Raw genomic sequence first — 25436 nt, 5'->3', positions numbered from 1 at the left:
GTGACTGTCCCAGACGCGGAATCTGAAGCTCGGGTGCCGACACCCGTCGGTGGCCTCGGCCTCCGCCTCCACCTCCGCCTCCCCCAGGACGACATGGGGCGCACATTGCCACAGCCTCGTCCGTAACCCCCACACAGCCTGGCAGCGGATGTCCAACCACATGGCCGTGTTGGGGAGCCATGATGGGAAACCAGCTACCCCCTGACCCCTGACCCCCCAGACTGCTCCCCCACGTAAGGCCGCAGCGGGATGGATATGGGACACCTCTTCCTCTCTCTCTCCCGGAGGACATCACCAGCCCACCAGGCAGACGAGGGCATTCAGGTAATAAGTGTGCACGCCCCGCCCCGGGGTGAAGGTGAAACTCGGCTTCCTGCCAGCTCTGAACCAGCTCTCCCCTCCGCGCCCGCAGGGCCTCGTGCTGCAATCACAGCCCCCGGGACAGATGAGAGCTCTGCGGAGCGCAGGGCTGCGGCCGGTCCAGGAGCCCCGTCCCCACGCCAGATCCGCCCCTCCTGGAGCTGTCCTTTTGCTAAGCATCCCTCCAAAGGAGCACACGGGAGCAGAGGCACTAGCGCATTTCAAATCACTAAATTTCTGGGTTGGAGATCTTTCTGATCAGATTTTCAAACAACTTTAAATGAATAACGCTTCACTGGAAAACACACACGAAGCTATACAGGCCTTCAATAAGGGGATTTCAAACGCTGAATATAGACACAGCTGATATTTACAATGATCTCCAAACGATGTTAACCCAGCCATTAGCAAAGCTTACAATTGATTTTAATGAGAACCTTCACCGCATGGAACCCCCCGCGCTTCTCGCTCTCTCCTTTCTTACCCCTAAAATACGACGCTCGTTCCGTAACGTCCTGAAGCGCCAGCTGTGCGTGGAAAACGTGCTGTCTGTCAGCATCTGGGAATGGTGGGGTGTCCTTCCCTCCGCAGTGTGAGACGGGAGGCCGCGGGGGCCGGCGCTCAGCCCTTCCCCCTCCCACACCCCTCCTCCCTCTGCGCAGAGCCTCCTGCACACTCCTGCCCCACCGCGTGCCTTCCTGGCCCCGGCACCCGTCACGCATATCGCCCTTCGAGGCCAACGTCAAGCATCACCTCCTCCAGGAAGCCTTAGTGGATTACAGCTTCCTTCCCCGCCTCTCGCGCACATAGAGTCCAATCTCGGATCAGCTGTCTGTGTCTCTTTCACGTGCCCTTTGAGCCACGGCAGCTGCTGTCCAGGCCTCCGGCATGAATCTTCCCTAGTTGCGAGCTGCCTCCAGGCTGGGGGATTGCCTGGGAGCCGGTCCACATGCAGACTCTGAGAGCCGCACCCGGGGACGTCTGCACGGCTGGGACAAGGCCCCTGCCTCCAGCAGCCACTGCCCCCTTTATGAGGATGGCTGTCCCCATCCTGCTCACCCCTCTTCCCCCCAGGGTCCACCCGCTTCCCTCCGAGCAGGGGTAAGGCCATTAACTGAGTGACCAGATTTTTACTGAAGCCACGTATGTCCGGGGCCCGCAGTTGGCCGGTGATATACTGACAGGAGCCTCAGCAGGCAAGCGGAGTTAAGAGCCGTAGATTTATTTTGCCTCGGAAAATGCGGATGGAATTTTGGCCCCAATATTCATCATCTCGAGAGCAGCTCTGGAATTGTGGTCCAGAGGATTTAGACGATCGTAAATGTGATGTTTTCTGGACGTGGCGTTGAGAGGTGCACGGCGGCCGCTGTGGGCTGGCGTGAAGGGCCGGGTCTCACGGGGCTCGCAGGACAGTTTGCCTTGGCCGCTGCACAGCCTTGAGCCTTGGGCCAAGGGGCTGGTTCATACCCTGGAAACCAGGTGCCACTGTCCCCACGCTGCCCTCAAAATATCAGGCTCAGCACAAGGCTCAGAATCGTGTGTTGAGATGGGAGAAAAGTGAGTGTGCAGTGCAGCATTTTCTTCCTTTCACGTTTGGAGCCAGCAGAAAGGCTTGGCATCTCAGCCAGCCCAGCGTCCTGCCGTCCAGTCCGCCCTCCTCCTCCACACGCACTCCCGGGTCCGGGGTTGCGGGGGGGCCGCCTCTCCTGCATGGCCTGAGTCTGCTCGGAAGGACTCAGCGGTCCACAAAGGCCCACAGAGCCCCACTGGCCACACCCACCCGCAAAGCCAGCCAGGTAGGGTACCTTGTGCCTCTGCAGCAGAAGGAAGGGGACCCCCTCCCTTTCAAGCCATCAATGCTAGTGGGCAGGGATTGGGCATCCCTGCTCTGGCCCAAGAGTCCTTCCTGAGCATGTGATTGAGCTGTGGGTTCTGGCCCACGGAACGTCACTCTGCAGAGAAATTCTAGCAGACCCCAGGTGCCAGGCCGCACTGCAGTCCGCCCCCCATAGGGCACTGTCTCTCTCTTAACCGCAACTGCACAGAACCAATTCCATAGCTCAGAACCAATTCCATAACCCTTGAGTAGGAGTCTGAAAGGTTATGAGGAAGACTAGCCTTGATCCTCAAGTTCAAAGTCTTGCTTAATGAAGAGAATTTTGTAGGATCACAAAATGCGAGTGTTGAGCACAATCACAGACAAAGACAAAATCATTGCATCCGACTTTGTTGTCTTTTTGGAAAGCTGATCTAATGGGCTCCCTCCCTTCCCCCAAGGCCGGCTTGTCCAGCTTCCACACAGGCTGCCGCCCCGTGCACCTGCCTCCAGTCCCTGGGCAAGACTCTAAGCCCCTTTGCTATCAGCCAGGCCCCCGGTGCCACCTCCATTAGCCGGCCCCTTGCTCAGATGCTCCCTCCCACTCACGGTGCCAAGTGCCCATGTCAGGAGGGCGGGCAGGCCACGCTCTTCCTGCCCCCTGCTAGGCCACCGGCTGGAGAGTGGACGCAGGCCTCCTCTTCCCGCAGCCCTGGGGCCTCAGTACACAGGGAGAGGCCTGCGGAGTCACACATCCCGTTCTGGCGGAGCGGCCCGTCCGTGCTCTGTCCCCGCTTGGGCTCCTTCCGTCCCTGTCTTCCTCCCGGAGACAACAGCCGTCCCTTACGGAGCCCACATCAGACGCACGCCAGTGTCCCGTCCCTCGTCTCTTGGGCTGCTCGTGTCTACAGCCTTGCGGCAGACACAAAACTGCTTCCGTGTGGAATGGAAACCGAGGCACCGTGGCGGGGCCGCGCCACACTCGGCAGGCAGCATCTGTGCACTCGCCACCCTGGGAGTGGCCTCTGTCCCCAGTATGTCCCCGAGTTATGGCATCACGGAGAAGAGTTTACAAGGTCATTAAGCAGACAGCTCGGCAGCCGAGCTGTTTTAAAGCAAAATATCAGAATAGTGGCGAGCCTGGTTGTAAAAGCGCAGAGCCTGATGCTGGTGAAATGTCAGGCCGTGGTCTTGCCCAGAGAGGTCACTAAAAATAACGGCGCCGCTCCCGGGTTGCTGAGAGGGACTTGCACGCCCACGCCCAGCTCCTGTTTAGAAAACTGCCTTCGGTCCAGAGTGCCTCGTGCTGGCCGGGACATCAGGCAGGTCTCCTTTCAAACCTACGACGAGTCCTATTTCCGTAATCAGGACTTCTTAAATTTACTGGGCCACACCACCCTAGAAAATGGGGGAGTGGTAAGCACACAGCCAGATGACTTTTCATGAACGAGACCCCAGTGTGACCAACGCCCTAACCCAATCCCAGGTACTGCCCTCACCCCAAATCTCAGGGCCCACCGTCCCATGGCCGAAGGCTGGCCACATGCCCAAACTCAACCCTCTAGACTGGTGTGCCTGACTGTGAACCTGGGGCGCACAATCTTCTGTGGCCGGACGTGGGGCTTGGGGGTCCGTCGGGGGCATTGTGAGTAGCGTAGCTGGTCCGTCGTGCGCTTGCTTTTCCCTGGCAGACAGAGACCAGGATTGTGTGCCCATTGGTTGCGGATGGCCCTGGGGCATGTCAGAGCTCATGTGTCCATGAACAACACCCGTTTCTGTGGCCGTACACCTGCTGGGCTGCGGGGGCTGGCACAGGTGCGTGCCCGGCGTCCGCGGAGGCCTGCCAGTGCTCCTCCCGTGGTGCCCGTTTGCAGCCCACGGGCCGCCGAGGAGCCTCCAGAGTGAGCGCTTCCCCGCCTCTCCCGACCTTGGAGCTGGGCGGGCGGCTCGGCGCCCTGGACGATGAAGCGAGGATAATGGCCGTGCCCCCCCCCCCCCCCGCAGGATTGCAGAGGAATCCAACGGACGGGTAATGAAAGCAGAGTGTTGAGAACAGGACTGATGGAAGCGTGTTCCCTGCTACTCCCCCACTCCGTGTTTCGCCCCAAGCAACCCGCTCGCCGCCAGCCTGGGGTCCGCGCTCGGGCCTGCGAGGTGCTCCCGTAGCAGCGGCTCTCAGTTCAGGTCGGCACACAGTCCAGAGCCTGCACGTCTTTCTGGTCTCTTCCCCCCGAAGCACAGGTGTGACCACGGCAGCTTGGCGGGGACTTTCTGGGGTCGGGTCCCTGGTGATGGGGGCCTGAGGCACCCCCCCCCCCCATCGTGAGCAGGGTGTGGCCTGTGTCACCTGGTCACTCTCGGGGACTGCATCATTTTACCCAGCAGATGTGGCCTTCGGGTTCCAAAGGAACTTTCAGGAAGTGACGATGGTCACTGCGAGGTCCAGCCCTCCATCCTCCGTCGTGCGTCTGGGTGCGGGGCAGTGTCCCACCACCGGCTTCCCTTTACCGGCTCTCCCGAGTTCCTGAAACCAGGCAACCCATGGGCCCTGCACGGCCAGCCTGCAGGCCTGGCGCCATTATTCCCCTCATAAAGCAGAACAACCTACGGGGCAGAGGAGAGTCCCCACCCACCCCTGAGGCTCACTCTGTTCCCCCTGAACAAAACATGCCCTTGAAGGACAGAGTGGAACCTGGACAGACCTGGATTTTCTGTGATGACGGGGCCGTCCGTTCCCCGGTCTGCCCACCGTCCATCCACGCATCCAACATTCACTCGTTTATTCGTTCATTGTAATGGGGCCGTCCCTCCAACCACCCACTCATGGGACACAGTCCCTGCGGCCACGGGCCGCGTCCTGCTGACTTTCTAGTTTGGCTGAGTGCCAGCATCATCCCTCGTGTGACCTGACCGGTGAAAGGGTCCCGCTGCCCTGGGGGCTTCCCCGGCAGGATTCGGGGTCCTCAGACTCCCTTTCACATCCTGTGTGGAAAGAGCTTCACGTTTAGTGACGTCCGACCCTCGTATAGGCTGGTTCTCTCCTGTCTCTGAAAGCTGACTTCAGCTCACTCTTACCAACACTCGGTGACTTTTGGGAAATGTGTTGCCCCCATTGTGGACACAGAGTGGGCATCTCTCAGCACCCCCCTCCCCGCCCCCTGTTTCTGGCCTCTGGGACTTTGATTCCCTTCCCCAGGGTGACAGTCCCATGGCTGGTGCTGGGGGATGTGCTGGGAGCGGACGCAGCGGGGTCACGGCCCTCTCGCGCTCCCGGAGCAGGTCCTTGCGAGGGCGTCTCCAAAGGGCTTCAGGTTCCCACTTCAGAGGACACAGACGTGCAGCTGCCCACCAACCCGCTGGGCTGCCCGGCACCCCTTCCTGTCCATTTATGAGCTCCCGCGAGACCCTGACCCCACAGAGGTCACATGGCTCAGGCTCCGTACTATTGAGCATCACATCCACAAAGCCGTCCACCTGCTGCTGCCGGGCGCCTCCTCCAGTTTTCCTAACGGGTGCCGGCAAGTGGAAACGGCCACTCAGTGGAGACACAGCCGTGACCCCTGGACTCACTCTTACAGTCTGTAGAAGGGGTGATGGTGCCCAACTCCCAGGCAGTGGGGTGGGATCCGCTCAACTGAGGATCAGGAGCCCAGCCCCAGAGTCCGCGTCCGTCCCGTGACATCTGTGAGGCTTCAGGAGGTTGCTCCAGCTCTCCGGGCTCAGTGTCCTCAGCTCCGAAGTGGAGGAAATAATGGCTCCTTCCACGTAGACTTGTCACTACCGAGCACTAGGGACAAACCACGGCGCGACGGGCACCGCATACATGCCGCCCGTCCCTGCCACGCCTCATGGGGTTGACCGGGGGGTTGGGCCCTCCGGCGTTTGGCCTACATCTGTCCCATCAGCCCGGGGACGGGGATGTCAGGCTCAGCGGCGGAGCTGTGAAGCGGAGCGCGCACCCCGGCCTCCCAGCCCCAGATCCCGAAGGCTTAATGACTCCTCCATCCTGCGTGTGAGAAGTCATTAACTTGAAGGAGCTTTCAGCCTCGTTGGGAAAATAGGATTATAATCGCCCAAACTGTGCCACGAAAATGAAGAGGATAATTAAGTGTTCAGATGGGCAGCGACACTCACCTGTGTTCGGGGTCAGCAAGGATCCGAGGACGGCGTCCCCGGGGCCTCGCGGGGAGGGTGGATCAGAACCACGCTGGGAACGTGGGAGGCTCTTTCAGGCCAGAGAAGGGCCTGTGCCCTCATCGGGAATTAAACGTGGCTCTTAATAGTTCCACGAGACGGTGCCTTCGCAGTCGTGGGCGTGAGGAAGGACCTCCGTCCCACCAAGGCCAGGCGCGTCCCTCTCGCTCTGCGGCTCCCACAGTGCTTACACCGTGCGTGACCCGTGTGTGTCTCCTCACCCCGCTGGACACTGGGCTCTGCCGAACCAGGACAGCGTGGCCCATTGGTGCGTCCTCGGGGACCTCGTAGAGTGGGGACACAAAACGACCTCCAAAATGAGGTCACTCGACGGCAGCATGACCAGATCAGACGCGTCTTTTAGGAAACTCATGTGGGGAGTAAGAGACTGACAAAGGGACAGTCACAAGGTGGGGGAGGCTTCAGCCCCACGCTGGTCCCCTCGAGACACGCTGGGCGGAGCATCCGGCAGCTGAACACAGCACGAACTCGCTCACTGGTCTCTGGTGGACTTCTGTCAGCGAGCACCACCCCCGTGTCACAACGGGGAAACTGAGGCACAAAAAGGCAAACTTGCCGGGTCTTGGAGGAGCCAGGACGTGAGCCGGGGAGCCTAGTTCCTCAGCCCTGCCCCTAACCACACCTTTACCGATGACTCGGCTTTCCGGGGTTGACCCCACTCTGCTCCCACAGAGCAGCACAGCAGCCCCGGGCCCAGACCCTGCCAAGGGGGAGGCCAGCAGAGCCCTGGCCCCCAGGGCATCCTGAGAGTTGACCTTCCTGGGAAAGGGGAGCAGAGATCTTGGTGTACCTGGTTTAAGGCCAGTCGGTTAGCTTTTACCCTTTTCCCGAGAGTGAAGTCCTGTGTTCCTGCTGCGTGAGGGGCTTCTCGGGCCTGTGGGCGAATCTGACCCGAGTTCCAGGAGCCACAGAAGGGCCTGAGGGGTTCCGGGCCGTTCCTGCCCAGCCGGGGTCTCCTCGCGGCCGAGGCCGTCCTGCTGCTCAGCGTGTGCTCCCCGCCCCCTCTTCTCCGTCCCACGAAGCCCTCAACACGGGGGGAGGGGCGAGCTGCACCATGTGGCCAGGCCGCCACCTCCCGGCCCCCCTGAGCCCTCGCGCGGGGAGGCTGGGGTCTTCCTACTGCATGACGAGGGGGCGGGGGCAGACCTGGGGCCGGGGTCCCGGCTGGGGGAGAGGAGCCAGATGAGCGGGCTGCACGGCCGGAGCCCCCCCCACCAGAGCCCCCTCCCCGCCGCCGGAAGGTTGACGTCGGAACTCCGTGCGACCGTGAGGGGCCTCCCGCGTCTGGCTCCAAATGTGACGTGCATTACAGTTTCATTTGATCTTCTTTAATATCACATTAAGACGTTTCCATCCCGGAATGGACGGTTATGGGGAGTATAAATCTGCCGCACGCAGTGCGTCGTTTCTAGTAGCTTTTACTTAACTTCGTAAAAGGTGATTTGCTTTCATTGATTGATTCGTTCTCCCCCTCCGGTCAGGCAGGCCATGGGGACCCTGGGTGGGGACGCACGTGGAGCCGCTGCCCGCGTCCCCAGGGCGGCCCCTCCTGGCCGTAGGTGCTTGTCTTCCAGGGACGCTCTCACGACGGCCCAGGCACCTGCTGTCCCCACCAAGGCCTCATTTCAGGGCGTCCTGGCCGGTCGGTTAGTCCGACTTTTACTGCTGAGAGGGGCCAGAGCTCTTGCCGGCCTCCTACTCTAAGCAGAGGGGAGAGGAGGCCCGCACACCTGCTGAGTCGTGGGCACACCTGGACAGCTGTGCTGGCGTCCGGAAGGTGTGGCCTGGGTCAGGCCGGCTAGTGTCGCCAGCTGCTGGCGTCCCACAGAGACACCGGTGAGGAGCCTGTCTGACCGGCCTCCGACTGGGCCTGTTTCCTCATTTGGAGCCACTGTTGGGTTGCGGTCTGGTGCCTCCCCAGGTGAATTTCTGGGCAGGTGATGCACAGGGTGGGGTCGGCTGCAAGGTCCATGTGGAGCCCATTCCTGTGCAGAGCACCGGGCGCAGAAGAAGAGCGCTCCCTCCCGCAGCCTCCGGGTCGAGAGCTGTCCTTGGCACCAGAATCCCCTCCAGAAACGCCTTGGCCTGCTGCGGGCGTCCCGTGGGGTGGGCAGCCGAGGGTGGGTGCCAGGCACCTTCAGGCCGCTTTCCTTTAGGACATGGCGGGGCCTGGGGGGCTGGGCAGGCAAGGTTCCGCCATCCGTGTGGGGAAGAGACAGCCTCCACGTGCCTCCGGGTCGCCAGCATCCGCGCTGCTCCCGCCACCTGTAAGCCGAGGGCTCCTTCCCTGCGGAGGAAGAGCCACACCCTTTCCCCACCTGGAACCTTAGTGCCACGTTCGCTTTGCTGACGGAGTGACACGGAAGCAGGGAGCGTTGGGCGAAGGTACTTGAGACGGCGGCTGAGAGCTGCAGAGGCACGTGCGCCCGGACAGAACCTAACACCTTGCTGGGATTTTCTCAAGGCGGGGAGGGACTAGATCCATCTGCGGAAGGACAGCGAAGCCACAGTTGGCTTTCGCTCTCGACTGGCTGCCTCGGTAGGGCTGGGGTCTGCGGGCTGCTCGCGGCTGCTCACCCTGCGCCATGCGAGTGGTTTGTAAGCCCTCGGGCGGCACACGGACCGTTACTCACCCAGGCAAACACCACGTGGTTATTCAGGACAAACCGTTTCCGTGGTTGCGATGATGAAACCACGTGCTTCCAACTTGTCTCCGGGCAGCGGCATCGTCCCCATGACACCGTCTCGTCCAACTGACGGAACTCGAGCCGCAGCAAAGGAGCACATTGATAAGCTCATTAAATCCCGCCTTTATGGGAGCAGGAGGGGCGAGGAACACAGCTGCGTCACAGTTGGCTTTTGGAGCTTATTAAAAATGTGGGAAAAAATAAGGGAGAAAAACCTCATCTCCACCCCTCCCTGCCTCAGAAATGGGGAAAAACCAGGACAGAACCAGATTCGTGTCTAACATGAAATACTTGAGCTGAGAAGCTCGGTCACCCTCCTCCTGTTTTCCCGACCTCCCTCCGCCGCTGCTCCGTAAATACACGTTTCTGAACGTTTTATAATAGGAATTTTTGGTAAGACGCTGTGATGGAGGCTATCGTTGGGTAGGAGAGGCAGAGACATAAGGCAAAGTCAGGATGTCTGCCCGCAGATGCTGGCGACAGTCAGCCGAGCGCCTTGGCCACCGGTGGTCCCCAGCCCCGCCCACTCGCCGCCAGGAGCGGCACCCGCACTCGGGACACCCACGATGGCACCGGACGTGGACTGCCCAGTGTCCCGGGCTGGCAGCGGGCTGGAGAACGACTCATGAAGAAGCCACATCACTGTGAAGCGTCCAACCCACCTGCGGGAAAGCCTCAAACCCTGGACCCACCTGGGAATCCAGCACAGTCGCTGCAGGACGGCAACTCTGGGTCAGAGTCACGGGCAGTCACCTGGATCTTCCTGTCATCTCCCGCCCTCTGCCCCTCGTGACCATGGGTGGCCACCCTGTTCTTAGCCGGGAAGTGCAGCTGGCGCTCCCACGGGCAGGGACAGTGCCTCAGTTCCGGCAGACGCCGGTTCTCCAAAAGCTCACAGCATCCGAGGGAGAAAACCAGAGTATCAGGGGAGGGACAATGGAGGACACATCCAAAAATGGCATCTCAGCTTGCACTGCGAGCTTTGTCGGCCAGACCTCCCCCTGCCCTGCCCCTCCTTTACTGAAGATGCCCCCAGACAAGGGGCTGTCAGGCCGATGAGGCAGCCACGCTCAGCCTCCTTGTCTGCGGCGTGTGCCTGGCAGGGGGGGGTGGCTTTGATCCTTTTCAAGAGATGGCTCCTGAGAGGCTGGCAGTCTGCCCTAGGGGTGCTGAGAGCTGGGCCCTGCTTTCAGGTGGAGGCCAGGGCAGAAGGATCCCTCAATCCCAGCCATAGCCCAGAGCAGGGCAGTGTTGCCCACGCATGGTCTCAGGGAGGCCCCCGCGGTATCTACCAGCGCAGCCTGGGAACACCGAGCTCGGAGCAGAGGTACAGCTGCTGGAGACTCTGCTTCGGTTCCGCACGTTGAGCAACAGCAGAGGCACCGAGAATTCTCACCTTGGGGCCCTGGATGAGAGCGGGGAGAGTCCTCACTTCTGCCCGTACCCAAGGACTCCACCTTACGGAGCAGGTCCGCTGAGAGTGTCCTCCAGTACGAAGGGTTATGGAGACACACGTGCACACACACGCACAATCCCTACTTGCAGGAATGCATGTGGTGTGCGCACACGGCTGCACGCTGGAACACATAAATGCAAGCGTGCAAGCACACACACCACACTCGTGCATACACTCCATACATGTTCACACACCATACATGTGCACACACACTCACTTTTTTTTTCACATTAACTTTTTTCACATTGACTTTTTGGCAGACCCTGCAAGGTATGAAATCATCTCATTTCAGACAATGGCAGGTATTATGAGGCTGAAGGACCAGAGGCACTCAGGGAAGGGTCTTTGCTTTACCGAGAGCCCAGGGAGACCCCGGAAGCCCCCCTAGCCACCGGCAGAGCTGCTGAGTCCCGAAGGCAGAGAGGAGGAAGAAGAAACCACTGGGCACAGGGAAAGCACGTACAAAGGGACCCCTTGTCACCACTGTGAGTTACGAGGTTCTACCTGTTTTCCAGAACTAGTACCAAAGTTTTGGAAGAGCCTCTCTCCGTATGAATAGGCAGCGTTATCAGACAGCAGCTCCTTGCCTCCAAAGGGCAAAGCTCTGAGAAGCCGGTGTGCAGACAGGGGGACTGGGGTTGGTGCAGCTCTGGGTGCTGGTGCCGTCCACTTCCTTCCCTCAGGGTCACCTGGGCCCTGGGGAGCTAGTGCTCAGGAGCTGCATGGATCCGCTGTGCGAGGGGAGTTCCCCAGGGCAGTCTGTCCCTCCTCGGTGACAGCACGGGGGCTTCTGTGCACTCCAGTGACGAATGTGAGACTCCCCGCAAAGCCCAGCAACCGTGCATCAGTCCATATCTAGACACTCGTCCCCACTGTCCTTAGCACCATTTATTAAAGCTGGGGAGAAACAAGCCACATTCCAAGAGCTCATTTTAGTCGATGTGCTACTTCCGGTTTGTGCTGCGGGGGTTAGACTGTCGCTAGGAAAGAGCCACGTTTCCTCTCGCACGCCCGCCTGTGGGGGAATCCGTTCACATTAGAGTCTAAAACGAGGATGTGGGAAACGCTGTTGTTTGAACAAGGTCTGTGCCTGAGCTTCCAGCATCGTGCCGACGGCCTGTTCCCACTCTTGATCATGGACTTGGGTTATGTAAGGCGTAGTCATCAGGGAGCCCGGGGGAGGAGTCCCTGGGATTCTGCACTAATTTTCAACTGCTGTGAGTCGTAAACTATTTCAAAATTAGAATTAAAAAAAAAAAAAACACCACCATATCCATAGCCTCCAGTTCTCAGCCATCGGAGGATACCTCCATTAACAGATTTCTTGGGTTGAACAATAAACAAATTCCCCAATCCGTGCTTCCACTAAAAGAAACCAGACTCTTGCACACAAAGTGACTTCTCTTTGCCTCTCCACATCCTCTCCACCCCCAACATCCTTTATTTAAAAAATATATATATCCTTCTTTCTAATGGGAACACTGAAATGTGTGTTGAAATCACAAGTCTCGGTTCAGGGCCAGCGTTGTGTTCCCAGATGAGAAGCGACACAGGCCGGTCAGTCTCTGAACGATAACTGTCGTTCTGAAGCTTAAATGGTACCTTGGACAGAGCCCGTGGGGGGTGGGGAGTCCACGGTCTCCTGCTGGGCCCATTTGCTCCGCTGTCCCCTGTGTAATTTAACTCGGTTGGAAGTTCCCGTGACAGGAGACCAGGCTAGAGGAGCAGACTTTGCGGGGAGGGGGGAGGGAGGAGCCGCAGCTACATTTGGGCTGAGCTTTCCTGGGAGATGGAGTGAGTTTCATGGGAGTGAGACGGAGAGAGGCCCCACTTCCTGCCCCCACCGGGGCTTGCCCGGTGCATCCCCAGATGGTTCCCATGGTTCAGGGCCCACACACCGGCCACCCCCGGCAGGCCCCTCCGGGCGACGCCGAGGGAGCACTGTGAGGTGTCTGCAGGCGGCGGAGCTGTCCGCGACCCCAGGAGGAATGTCCTCTGCATCCAAGACCCACTTCAGCGGAAGCCCCTCCGGGCACTAGCGACTCGCTTGGGAGGACGAAGGAGGGAGGGAAACCAACACTGGGTGGTGTCCTGTCTCTGCTCGGAGCTTGGTGCCGCGGGATGGCCAGACCCGCATCTTGCCTTCTCCGCCTGGCGGTCTCCACAGTGCCCGGGGTCTCCACACGTCCCTTCCTTGCTCTGGTCGCAGACCACTGCGCACGCCCCCGCCCAGCCTCATTCGGGGGCAAAGAGCTGTCTACGTTAGGCCTCCAGTTTCTCTGAGTCCTCGAGCCCCGTCCACCCAGCAGTGGGCTTGCGAGAGACGAGGAAAGACACATGTGTCTGCCTCACACTCGCAGCAGGGAGGTCCCCCGTGCCGCCCACTCCCCGCCGCCCCCGTGCTGCTAACAGTCACCTGTTCCCACGGAGAGCCACGTGTGTTGGGTGGTTAACTTCCATGCTCGGCCACAAGGCTAGTGCTGGCACTGCTCCCGTTTTGTAGACGAGGGGCCAGAAGGTTCAAGAACTGAGCTCACCTGCTGACAAGCACGCAGCTCCTCTGTGGCACGGGCGAGGGGACTCTGGCCCGCCACTCCCAAGGTCTGCGTGCCTCCCACCACCCGCCCCCGCTTTCTGGCAGGCGCCCCCATGGTGATTCTGTTCTGACTTTTCGGGAGCCCTCACCGAACACGACGCAGGCAGAAGCGGGAAGATCTTTTTCTTCTCGGAGCTTCCGTGTCAGGGAGGGCTAGCAGGGCTAGGTCATGACGTAGGAAGCAAAGGTCTTTCTAGCACCCGTGTCTGTGGTCTGAATTTTCTGCCTCCTCCACTCCTCATGTTTGCCAAAGTTTCGATAAAGGCCGCATCCGCCAGTGGTGTTCCTTAGTCTGTGTTATGGAGAAAGGAGGTGTGTTTGGTGATTCTCAGATGCGCGCGGTGGAGAGAGGGCTTTCAGTCTCGTCACTGCGGTTGTCATGTTTCAGAACTTCCTAAATATAGCTTTATTTTTTTTTTAAATGCCTACAGCCTTACATCAAGATAAAAAGGTTTCTGTCAAAATCAAATGACATGTCAGTTTTAATGAGCAACTGAAAAATTAACAAATGTAACGTCCTAATCTAATTATGTTCTTCCGGAAAGCTCTTTGAAAGCTGACTGCTGTGGGGTTGTCAAAGGCTCTGCCCCCGGGGCAGCAGCGACCCTGTGTGGGGCCCCCGGATGCACGGAGGGGTTTGCCCTCCACGGAGTTTCTGAAGCTTTGGGGTCGTTGGCTCCCCTCCTCACATGTGCTGTGAACTACGACATACACACAGAAAAGCAAGTGAAGTGTATGCGCGTCTCTGCATTTCCCCAAGAGAGTCACAGCCACGCAGCCACGCAGCCACACAGCCACGCAGCCGGCACTCCGGATGCCTCCATTGCCCCGGCCAAGTCCCCGTCTCCCATGATTTTCGTAAATCACCGCTGTTTTTAAAAGCAAAGATCTGGGCTCTCCACTCCCGGAGCCTTACGGTATGATCGGTGCACAGAATACAGCCCATGATTAGTGTGTGCGGTTCGCTCAGATTGGTCATGTGTGTACACGTGTGTCACCATCACCATATCTCAGGTAGTAAACATAGCCGGCACCTCCCAAAACTTCCCTCCGTCCCTTTGTTGTTGTTTTGTGTGTAGGGGGTGTGTTTGTGTGTTTGTGGTAAGAACACTAAAGTCAACTCTACCCTCACAAAGATTTTTAAAGTCCTTGAGACCTTACTGTTCACCGTGGACGCCAGGCTGCAGGCAGAGCTCAGAAATACACTGGAACCGCGCACCCGTTGAACGTCCCTGTCCCCTCCCCCAGCCCCTCGCGACCACGTGCGTTGTGTCTGCTTCCGCGTCCTTGACGTCATCCGGTTCTTGCAGAAGGGTCAGAGCTCTTCAAGCAGGGGTGTGTGCTTCTGTTCCCGGAGGACAGGTGGCTCTGTACAGTGAGGGGTTAGGCACAGTGATGTATGTGAATCTTCTCTCCTGTCCCAGCGTCCCTCATGTTTGAGAATCACACAGGCTGCTCTGTTTCTATGGAAGGACAGGGAGAGACCCCTGACCCCGTTGTCTCCAGTGAGTGAGAGCTTGGACGAGATGTTGTCGTGGTTTCCAGCTCCTACCTTCATGGAAGGCATTTTGTTTTATGTCCTGGACACTGCAGTGCCACATCAGGTGGACAGAACGTTTTATGACAGGTGTGGAGCTAGGCAGAAGAGCAGCATCAGCTAATATTCAGAACTGGCTCAGCAGACGCGCTCCTTGCCACGTCTAGCTTTTGTTTTGTAACCCTTTGGATGTTGGAGAGAGTGACGGCAGCCCTTCGTGTCATCAGGCATGCTGGACCTTCCCCAGGGCATTATTCCGGGAGCTGGAGATAGTGGGGGCTGGAGCTGCCCCTCTCTTAAGGATGTATTGATTAGCTGGGAGCAGGGAATGCCCAAAAATAAGGAGTGGGGAGGGCAGGAGGTACTAAGTCTCACATGCGGGAGAGAAGAGAAGGCCAGAGCCAGGAGATCCAGGGATAGAAGGCAGGTTATCTAGACAATGTAGAAGTCACCTGACACAAAGCCCAGATGCCGTCAGGATTAGTGAAATGGGTAACGTGGTCTACACTTGTCTACTCGTTCTCAGAAAGGGTGTGGAAGTTGCTTTTTATCTGTTTTGTTTTCTTTTTACAAATGCATGATCTCAATCCGTGGTTATTAACTTGACATATGTCCACATATTACACTTAGTAAAGCAGAGAATTCGACATTTTAGAAAGATTTCCACCAAAGGCCAAAGTAAAAAGAGTTTTATGGTGATGTTTTCAGCTTCAGTTAGCTATTCTATTCCTAATAAAGATTTAATCCTCCAGACTTCAGATTTCATATCCATAGGATGGAATGGCCATTTCCGTGGTGAGACATTCATATCTGATTCCCGACAGCCAAAGCCACATTTTTAACCTTTTATTCAGATCTTTCCTGATTGTTTAATCTTTGGAAATCTGGAGATCTTATATATCAGGAAGATAAATTTACAGAGACATATACCATAATTCTTGTTCCTCATATATTTTATATTGCATCATTTACATATGCTTTAAATATCTAATGAATTGTAATAAATGAGAACTCATAATAAAACTGGTAATAAAATGGATTATTCAGGTAATGCTGTTTTATTACACTCTCATGATTATATAATCCTTATTAAAATCTGGATCAAAGATGAATTTCTCACTGGAGGCATTTCACAAGTACTTTAATAAATTCTATTTATTGCACAATCCCGGGGTGAATATTGGTTTTTATAATCTCATACAAATGTACTGTAACATGACATGGAATCCATCTGCAGGAAATCTGTAGCATGATTCCTTGATAATTTGTAGCTTGCTTTCAGAACTCCTTGTTCTTACTCTAGATTCTTTCATTAGAAGGAATGTTTGCTGAGTGAAATATATTCACAGCGTTATTTTTCATCTTGAGTGGCTGTGGAAGTTGCCCCCAAGTGGACCTCTTCTTAGAGTCTCATTCCGACAGCATCTGGGGTCCTCTCGTGCTGATTAAAGCTGCACATGGCCAGCAGAGTCAAGCACACGCCATCCATGTGGTGGAGGGTACAGTCATTTACTAACTGGAACCCACACAGCTGGGAACTGGCAAAGCAGTCCCTTGTCCTGGCATCTCCAGAAAGATCTTTGAAGGCTGGACAACAGCCAACACAAGACAGCAAGAATGATCAAGGGAAAGGCATGGAGCCTCGCGGAAAGCAGACTGGCAGCAAGAACGCTTTGGCTGGGAAGAGACTACGCTGGGAGTGTTCCGTGTCATGGAATAGTCAGATCTGTTCCACCAGGCCCGGAAGGCAGGGCCCAGGAGCATATGTGCCTGGTCTAAGAACCAGTGAAGGGAGTCCGCTTTCAGCTTGATCTAACCGGTAGAGTCGAATATTGGAAGCGTCTTGCAACTTGTCCCTCTTGTATGCATAGGAGCTGGGGTGGTGCTGTCCCCCGGGGGTGGTGCTGAACATGTGTTTGAAAGATGGCGCGCTCTGACGGCCTCGACACGTGCGTTCAGCACCCCCTGGGTGGACAGCGCCAGGGCTGTGCGTGATCTTAAGGGTTCATTTCTAGGATCCCACCTGCGTCGGTCAAGGAAGAAATAGGACAAACCTACCGTAACGTCACTGGAATTCGCTACCCGCAGCTGCTACCTAGGAGACCCTGGCCCGGACTGCTATGCTGAAGTTCCAGCTCCAAAACTGACCAGCTGGGTGGACTCCTTCCTCTAGTGTCAGCTTCCCCGTCTGTACAATGGACATAGCAAAGAATCTATCTTGTTGTTGGTGCAGGGATGAAAGACTCCAGAGTAAAGTCATAGCAAATCTGGTACACAGTGGTGGGTATTATAAAAATGTTTACTAAATTAAATAGATATTTTAAAAATGGGATTCATAAGCTGCCCTTGAGGATGGGGTCATGGGGGGCAGGGAGCACATCCCATCCACCAGCAACCGAGGGACCTCCTGGTTCTTCCAGCTGTGCCAGGTGTGGGCAGTGGCAGCAGAACTCGCTGAGTCCCAGCCTGTGGTGACCAAGGACCTCGGGAGAAGGCAGAGCAGCAAGCCTTTGGGCCCGGGTGCAGAGCCCAGGGGTTAACACTGTCTGAATGCAGGAAATTGGTTGTGGAAACTCGATTTTACCAGCATCAGTTGGAGAAGCACAATTTTAAAAGCAGGATTTAGATAAAACTGCTTATTAGTAAAGTGAGGATTATCCAGGATTTAAAAGTTTGGTCTTATCTTCAGAACTGCTCAAGTGTGGGGACTCAAGGGGGTTCCGGCCCCTGGCCAGGGAACTTCAGCTGTAAAAGCCTGAGATGGTCTCAGAGAAGTGACACCTGCTGCTGGTCCGGAGGCTTTCAGCCATCCAAGGAAGAGATGCTGATAGAAATGCGTGTGGCCAAAGCCCATCACACAGCTGACTCTGCTTCCTTGATGGCAGAACTCCTCCGTAGCATCACAGATCATTGGCTGACCATGAACCCCATGGAAGCTTCCACACCAGAGGTGACCTGATTCCACCAGCTTCTCTGTCTGTCCCCGACCTGCAGGCAGGACAGTGCCCACACTAAACCGTGTGCAATTTCTCTATTCCTTCCAGGACTTAACTCATTAGGGACATTCCATATGTTGTTCTTGGGCGCTCTGACACCACGACAAACACAGGGACAAACACCAAAAATGGCACTCATGTTTGGGTCAGGAACTACCGTGGACCCCCAGACCTCAGGGCTCCCCTAACCTTGCAGCACGTGCAACTCATCTTTAGAAGGACCTGCTTCAGGTACAGATTGGAAAGGAAAAGTCCACTCGACAGACGCGGAATGGGAAAGTGGGCAGAGACATAAGTGGGAAAAGACACAAGAAAGTGGTAAAAACAAACATAAAGGAAAATTCCACTTGCTCGGAGTCAGTTTAAAACAAACCGAAGGGCCACACCTGTTCATCTGATCAGCAGAATCTGGAAGTTTGAGGTTGAGGCTCTGGGGAAGTAGGGGTCCTGCAGCGTGGTGCGTGTGGGAATGCCAGCACGGCTGGCTCCCGTGTTGTCTGACGGTTTAGCCGTGTGCCAGCGGGGGTGCGCCCTGTTCTCACCTAGGGCCTTTCCACATAGCTTCTTCCACAGGGAAGGCCACCTGGGAAGGGGGGTGCGGGGGACACAGTCCCAGGGTGAGGACCCTGGAGACTGTGGGAACTGGGCTGCCAAAGAGGGGCCAAGAGAGCAGGGCTCTCTGTCCCTGAGCTCAAGGGAAGCGAGTTTAAGCAAACTGTGCAAATTGGCTGAAGAACACAGGAGCAAGGGGAATGTAGGTGGGTCTGCGGCCGGCAAGAGACTGCTGCGGGAGGGGGGGCGGCGAGCACACAGTCGGGGCTGCCCATCCCAGGGTTGCTGGGCTGAGTGGATGCTCCTGCTGCTTCCAGTGGTGGTGAGAAACACCATCACCCAAGTGCCAGGACCCTGCAACGTGGACAGCTTCGAAGGCTGCGCCCTAAGTGCCCTGTTGTCCCCCAGGCATTTGGGATGACCCACTGACCTGAGAGGGCCAGCTCCAGGGGGCCCCAGCCACTCCCTCGCTCCTGTTGCCTTTCTCTGCAACTAGAGATGCCTCTTGTGCACAGACCATTCACGCGGCAGCCCCCGCTGCATTATTGAGCAGGGGTCCCCAGGGGCCGGAGCTGGTGCCTACACTTCAAAGGGAATAAATTGGGTACGGACAGGGCTGTGGGTGTTAACTGTGGGGAGCATGGGCTCTGCAGACCTCGAATGTGCCGGGCTAATTACCCTCTGTGTGGAGGCATTGGGACCTGGAGGGATGAAACCAAGGATGCTTCTGGAAAACTAACCCCGAGTCTCCTTGGCAGGGAAGGACAAGCCCCGTCCAACCTCCCAGCACCTAAATAAGCCTCTGGCTGGGCAATATTTCTTCCAGAATGTACTCTGGGAGGTGTTTCTCGCCATCCTTTTGCTTTTCCGCCAGGAATCCTCCTCCTGTTTAGGGAGATAAATTGACTGAATGCTAACAAATTTGTTCTATTAACATATTCAGCGGTAGGCAGGCAGGAGATAATATAACTCAATTTCTATCTTAAATCATTGTTTTAATCTTGCACTTGAATATCATCATTTAATTTGTACATCCAGCTGGAAATATTGATTTTCAGAGGCATTTCTTCTGTGCATTATGTAAAATTCTATTTGCACTCTGCTATAGAAATATTACTTTATGGCTTAAAATATTATTGCAATTGTTCCATTTTTTTGTCATCTCCCACTTGCGTCTTATGCGGGCAGGGCACTGAGGGACCTCTCTGCGGCGCTGGGAGGGAGTGGAGCGGAAGGAACCACATCGCACTGGACTGTGGCCTACGGGAGAGACAGGGGAGAAAATTGTGTTTGTTCACTTCGTTTCCGTGACTGTGTGCGCGCCTCGGTGTACGTATCCTATGTTAGCACCGTTGTTTAAGCTGGTGAATAGCAAACAGCAGGCTCTTGGACTGAACCCAAGGCCAGGCACCCGCCAAGCTCCAGGCCTGCCGTCCGTGGGCGAGTGAGGGGAGCCCCCAAGGCTGCTGTTCGCGTGGTCTCTGGAGCTGGGGCTGCCGAAGCAGCTCTTCTGCATTCTCAGTGATCAGCTTCTGCTGCTGCTGAGATCTTTGCCTAAACGCGTGATTTCCCTCATGTCCCCGGGCCTCACTGCCCGTGATTGTGCTTTCCCTCATGTCCTGGGGCCTCACTGCCCGATCTCCTGCAGAGAAAGCACAGGGCAGCCTCTGGCACGGCTGCAGCAGGAAGGGAGTGTTCACCCCCGATTCATCCAAAAGTCGGACGTGAATCCCAGCCACCCACTTAATGCAAACAGCCCCCGCTGTATGCATACAGAGCTTCTGCCCGAGCGTCTGTGGCTCACACTGCGTCAGCCCACACCGTCGCTGGTCTCCCAGAAGGCTTGTGACCCAGGCTGGGCCATCATCATCTTCCCATTTCAGAGAGGAGGAGGCTGAGGTTCAGAAGCATGACCTAGTGATTTACCGACTCCAGTGGCAAATTAGCGGCAGCTAGACAAGAGATGGCCCCAGTGGGCTCACCCAGATCTCCGGCGGCCCACGGAGGGGTGAGTGGAGTCAGACCGGGACTCTGGCTGTGGGGACGCCTCTGGAGGGCCCCACAGGGCTCAACCCCTACGTGTCCAGATCCCATCCATGGGCCCATGAAACAGGTGCATTGGCTGATCTCTGCGAACACCGAGAAGACAGAACTGGATTTAAACTAATGGTCGTAATAGCAGCAGAAAAAAAATCAACACAGAGTTGTCCAAAAACAACTTTTAAGGAAAATGTTTTAGAAATAAATTACACGTGGGGAAAGTCTAGAACCTGCGACAATTCGTAGGGCCCAGTGCAGAACGAAAACACAGGGCCCCTTGTTCAGGACAGAGACATGGAGCAGTGCGTGCGTCCCAGGACCCTTCTGAGCAGGGACAGAGGCTGCCGCTGAGCGGGTCCAGGTCAAGTGCTTGGGGCATTTGAGAAAGACCTTCTGGAAGCCCAGCACTTGGCCATTTGAATTTTCCTTCCACTTTCTACTGTCCGATGGCCCTGGGGGTTCAATGCTGGGAAGAAGGCTGATCCCTGCTGGGAGTTTAAGCCATACCCTGAAGGATCAGGGTATTTCCACCTTGAAGGTCACCCCCACACCACCCCGAACACTTCCATTTTCGCTTTATTTCATCAAGAGAAGATACAGCAAACCCTCCAGCCCACACAAACCTGGAAAATCACAGTGGCTTCCCAGTGATTTTCCCAGTGGCCTGGGCTCCTCGTGGGTGCAGTCCACCAGACTGGCCAGAGCTAGAACTGGACCCAGAGGGGACCCAGTCCTCATGCATTCATTCAACGGATGTACCTCTCCTGAGAGGACCCCCCACAGCCACAGTATAGCCCCCTTCTGCAGCACAGGGCCCTCCTCCAGTGTGGGAGTGGCTGTGCTGACGCCGGGCCGAGGTGGGGACGCAGCCTCAGCGAGAGGGTGGCCCCCGCAGCCCCTGAGGTGGGGAGGTTGGCAGAGAGGACGGGCTCTGTGCACGGATGGTCCCCAGAAACCTCGCCCCTCAAACACCGTCTCCTCCTCCGTCCCCGAGGCCCGTACCTCCGCTCAGTAGGGCAACAGCAAAGCTCCGTGGTGAGCTCCTTTAAGAAATAAATAATAGTTCAGTTGAAATATCTAACCACAAACTCAGCTGCAGAGCCTGGGAGAGTCCCCCTGGCACCCAGTGGGCGGACGTTAGGATGCTGCCGGGTAGAGCCTGCGTGCCTACAGAGGGGAGGCTCGTGCAACAGAGAATTTGCCAGAATTGGACGGGGCAGAGGCTGATGGGCTTCGCACAGCTACGCGCCCTGCATCCCCTGCTTTCCCCTCGCCACCCCCACTACCGTGAAGCTTTCTCTATACGTCTGCACAGACGTGTCGGTGGGCCCCTCCTCTGTGCAGAAGCTCGAAAGCCAGAGCGTCGTGGGGAGCAATAAGCCTGGCCTTTCAAAGCACAGAATGAAAAAGAACCTCACTGCAGGGTGGGGGGGCGCAGGGGCTGCTCAGGACTTAGATTCAGAGAGAAAGTCCCCCCTGAGAGGCAGAGACATCCCCGCACTGTGAAGGGGGCCGCTCTGCTCAGGCCCGTCCTGCCTGGTCCTCCCGGTCCTTCCGAACCGGCCTCCACGCACGGGTCACTGCCCCTGGGCCTTTTTGGGTCGCACACCTCACTGCCTTGCTCTGAAGACCGAGCTCTGCGCCCTGCCGAAGCCATGCCGAGTGGCCTCTCCCCCACAGGCCGTGGTCAGCACAGAGAGGTGGCCCCGTGCCTGGCTGAGGGCCGAGGGGCTGGGTCAGCGTGACGTCCTCTGCCGGGAGAGCCGGGCATTTGTCCGAGGCGTCCGGCGGGCTCCTTGCTTTTCTGCAAGTTCCCCTTCGAATCCTTTCCAGCTCGAGCAACCTTTTCTCCAGCAGGCGGCTTTCGCCCAGTTTCCTTCACCCCTGCTGACCCTCAGCCACGCCTGCAAGTCTGCAAGCAGGACCCCCACCACGTGCGCCCCGCCGCCCCGAGGGAGGCCAGCGGGCAGTGGGGCTAAAGGTGTTTCCACAGACAGAGCCCGGTTCCGCACCGACGGGAAAGGCTGGAGCGCACCGTGTCCCGGCCCCAGCCTGGAGGCCGCACGCAGCCCGGCCCCGCCCGCACCCTCCCTTCTTCCTCCTGCCCTCTTGCTTCTCAGGCGCCTTGGCCTCCGGGAGCCCAGGAGATCGCTCTCTCGGGGGGGCATGACTGCTGAGCCTGGTGCGGCCAGACCGGCTGGGACTTCGGGGGCCTCCCTGGGGCACCACCCCTTCGCTGGGAGAGTGACCGAGACCCCCGCCTACTCTGGGTGCAGAAATCAAAGACTGTCCCCGACCGTGCCTCAACCCAGACACGGACGCCTGTGCCCAGCGTTCCAGTGGAGATGACTCTGCAGTCTGGGGTCGAACCGCGATCTGACCCCACTTCTCAGTCATCCAGTGCATATTTGTAGAGTTGCTGCTCTGGGCTTGGCTAAAACGTAGAGTCTATCCCCAAGAGACCGTGAATTTGCCCTGTGGGCAGGGGGTGGACACCGCAATGCTGTAGCTTCCTGCCAGGGACGGGCGCTTGGCCCTCGCCATCATGAAATCCGCTCTTGCCCAAAGGCTGCTGGGGCGGCGGGAGGACCAGAGAAGGGCTGCGGTCTCGGGTGGGATGCAGTCCGGGCCGCCGGTCGGCGTGGCCCTGAAGCCCAGGTCCTGCCGTGTCCCCCACCATCCCCGTCCCCGTGTCTTTAGCTCCTTTCTCGCCACATCCAGGCTTCGCCCCGCCGCAGCTCACTGCCCGCATGGGCCGCCGCGGCTGCAAGAACCAGGTCCCGTGCCCAGACTCCCGTCCCTCACGGTCTGGAGGCTCGGGTCCAAGATCAGGGGTCACAGGTTTCTTCCTCCTGAAGCCCCCCTCCCGTGTGTGTAGAAACCGTCCTCTCCCGTGTCCCCACGCGGTCATCCGTCTCTGTGTGGCCTTGTCCTCACCGTCTCTTCTTGTGAGAAGTCCTGTGGGCTCAGGGCTGCTCCTTTGAAGATTCTGTCTCCAAACACGGTCATGTTCCCAGGGACCGGGGATCAGGACTTATCAACATGTGAATAATGGAGGGACACAACTCAGCCCCTACCTGTGGGGACGGCCCCAGGCCGCTGCTGGTGTGGAGGTGGCTCCTGGTTCTTGGCGGCTTCCGTCCCATGGCCTCTGCACCCCTTCTCACACGTCCCCGTGATTGTCCTGCCCCTAACAGTCCCCTCCGCACACATCTTACTGACCCGAGCTCCGCCCCAGTCACCGCTCATTCCAGGGCCCGGGATGGGGGATCGTCTGTGCTTGGAGACCAAGGGGAACCGCACAAAGCTGTCCTTTTGTCTGCTTCCTCCTCCCCTGCTGCCCCAAGGTCCCCAGCAGCCCAAGGGAGGACACCGATGGGGGCGTGGGCCGATGTGGACATGAGGACAGAGGAAGGGCAGGTAACAGACTGAGCAGGACTTCAGAGGCCCAGCGGACAGGCGCCGTGCCGTCCAGTGGCCCCGCCGCGCGGGCAGCCTCACACACGGCCTCACAGGGCAGGTCCGCAGGAAGAGGGCGGGGTACGCGTGATCAGAGACCTACTGTGTGTCCTATTTTAGAAGCTGCAGCTAGAAAGTCCTTGCGTGTGGTCGCGTGCTTGAGAAACTGACTTTACGGAAAGGCAAAGAGCTATGAAAAAAGATGTGTAAAACCCACCAGAAATGTGTCCGTCAGTAGGGTGCTTGTGCTCTGGAAACTGGGAGGCATCGAGAAGTATTCACGCACTCCCCGAGGGCCATGTTTGAAACAGAGCACAGGGGAGCAAATACCCCAGATTTTGACATCTGACTCGGGGACAGTTCCCCACACTGACGCGTGAGGAAAGCAAATGTGCTTCCTACACACGATCTCGGTTTCCCGTCTCGGGGTTTTGGTCCTCATAAACTCGCATCGGCGGGTGGTCAGTGCCCCTGCTACAATGCTGGGTGCTGGGAGATGATGGGCAGGACACCCCCGCAGGGAGGGGGGTGGGGAGGCCTCACAAGCCCCCGGTGAGTAGAGACAAGTCAAAGGGGCTCCCGGGAGGTCTTCCCTTTTCTGAGATCTGACTCCGGGAGGACGTTTTCCAGAACTTTGACGGAATTCACGTACTACAGCGGGTGCTGGCTCATCTGGGTGACTGCAGGGCCGGAGACAGTGCACAGAATCCCCATTCCTGTGGCAGCACCCAGTGAGTGGGAGGTTGGTGGATTCCAGCGACGCAGCAGACGGACCCTCACTCCATGGCAGGTGCACGGTTGAAGCCCCCGCCCCGCCATCCCCAGCTGCTGAGACTCTCAGCACCTTCTGGAATTTCTCCCTCAAGGTGCTCCTCACAGACTCCGGAGCGGGAGGGCCGGGGGGAGGACGGATCGGACGATGCCTCGTTGCTGCCTGAACAGCGTCTCTGCGACCATTTCTCCCGTGCGCCCAAAGGAGTCTCAGGGAAGCTTCAAGTCTCTCTCACCCTCTCCAGAAAACAACCAAATGCTACAGTTGTCATCAATTCTGCCTGTATTGGCTCTGGTGATTAATAAAAACAGGGAATTCCCGATCATCTGCTGTCATACCCGTGACGCCGATACGTCACGCGAGGGAGTTAACGTGTCCTGCAAGTGTGCAAAGCAGAACGCTGGAGGGGAACAAGACAGGGGCGGTCGCCACTCACACCAGCGACAAAGGTCTCTGGGGCTCACCAGCGTCAGGAGCCCAGCCATGTCACTCTCTGCTGCTTTTGTGTGTCCCCGTACGGGACGTGTCTCTGTTTTCAGGACACAGACTGCTTAGTTTCATATCTTTAAAAAAAATAAAATAAAAAAACTATAAAGTCCTGAGAAGTGCCGATGATCTAGGAAACGCGGTGTGTCCACCATGCACAATTAGCAGACGTTAACAGACCTGTACAGAAATAAGGTCCTTATGTAAAAGGTGACGTTCCCTTCCTTACCCAGCAGGAACGCCTGTGAGCGTGGCCTCTCTCCATCCGTGTTTTGGTAGCTTTCCTGCACTGTCTATGGTGTGGTACAGAAATTCTGCTAAATTTTGCATGGATGTATCTAAAATGTGCGTCTCTGGGACGGTGCCGGTGAGGTGCTGGAGCTGGGCTTGTGTTACTTAATCCCATTTTGAGCTCTCCTCACTGGCCCGTCGTAATCTCGTGCCTTGTGGCAGCTGCCACCCCT

The 25436-nt window shown here is 57.3% G+C and overlaps 1 protein-coding gene across 1 annotated transcript in view; it reads left to right on the top strand.

The window, feature by feature from the left end:
• The window catches only part of CDH4 (cadherin 4), a 499549-nt gene that overhangs the window by 194606 nt on the left and 279507 nt on the right, over positions 1–25436 (top strand). The window lies entirely within an intron of this gene.

Source organism: Mustela lutreola, chromosome 9 (assembly GCF_030435805.1).
Source record: "Mustela lutreola isolate mMusLut2 chromosome 9, mMusLut2.pri, whole genome shotgun sequence".
Classification (NCBI taxonomy): domain Eukaryota; kingdom Metazoa; phylum Chordata; class Mammalia; order Carnivora; family Mustelidae; genus Mustela; species Mustela lutreola.
This window is presented reverse-complemented; position numbering and strand designations above follow the sequence as displayed.